This window comes from Chrysochloris asiatica, unplaced genomic scaffold (genome assembly GCF_000296735.1).
Source record: "Chrysochloris asiatica unplaced genomic scaffold, ChrAsi1.0 scaffold00041, whole genome shotgun sequence".
Taxonomy (NCBI): Eukaryota; Metazoa; Chordata; class Mammalia; order Afrosoricida; family Chrysochloridae; genus Chrysochloris; species Chrysochloris asiatica.
In genome coordinates this window covers 6322565-6323766 of record NW_006408559.1, presented here as the reverse complement: position 1 = coordinate 6323766, position 1202 = coordinate 6322565, and positions in this window count along the sequence as shown.

Genomic DNA, 1202 nt, shown 5'->3' with positions numbered 1-1202 from the left:
GCCGAAAGGAGACAAGAACCTTTCATCAGAGCATCTAAATTGGAACTGTTAGCCTTATACACTGAGATAGAATAAATTTATGTTTGTTACAGTCATTCGCTTGTGCAATTTCAGTTATAGCAGCACTAGAAGTTAAGATAAACCTATAAGAAGGGGCAAGGAGCTCTGGTAGCGTAGTGGTTACGAATCGGGCTGTAAACCGCAAGGGCAGCAGTTCGAAACTACCAGCTGCTCCATGAGAGAAAGATGAGGCTTTCTGCTCCCATAAAGATTTACAGCCTCGGAAACCCTGTCCAGAGCCACTATAAGTCAGAACTGACTCCATGGCACATAACCACCACCACCATATGAAGGGGCAGGGATCTCTGGTAGTGTGGTGGTTATGAGTCGGGCTGCCAACCTCAAGTTTAACAGTTTAAAACTACCAGTAGTTCTGCAGGAGAAAAATGAGGCTTTCTGCTTCCGTAAAGATTTACGGCCTCAGAAACCCTGTACAGAGTCGCTATGAGTTGGAATTGACTCCATGGCACACGACCATCACCACACCATATGAAGAAGCTTCAAAAAGGTCATGGAAAATTAACCTAATTTTTGGATTCCATTTTTCCACAAACCATATTTTGAATCACCCTCATAGCTCCTTACTTGTTTAGGTATTTATAGAGATTGTCACACACAATCGTGGGAATATAGAAGTCCAAAATCTGTAGGTCAAGCAGCAGGCAGTCTGGAGACATCTGCAGGCTTTCCTCCCAAGATTCATAGGCCAGGTGACTGGAGAGTGAGAGGCAAAAGGGAAGGGAGGAAGAAGGGGAGAGGATAAGAGAGAGAGAGAAGGAGGAAGGGAGGTGGAAGAAGACAGAGAGAGAGGTGAAGAGGGAGGGGAAGAGGGAGCGAGAGTTCTGCCAAAATACCTATTTTATATTCTGAGGGTAGACCATGTCCTAAGGAATGCCTCTTTTAACTGATTGATTGATTGCTTTACACTGGCTTACATTATGGAAGACAATTCCATGGCAATACATTGCATTACAGACCAGCAACTAGATCACTGTTTGGTCAAACCACTGGGAGCCGTAACCTATCCAAGTTGACACATGAAATTAGCCATCACATCAGACTAACACAATCCTGCATCTCAGTAGTCAAGCAGGGTTGGGGCTGAAGCTCTGCGCCCTGTTCCCAGTTACCTGGATAGGTGG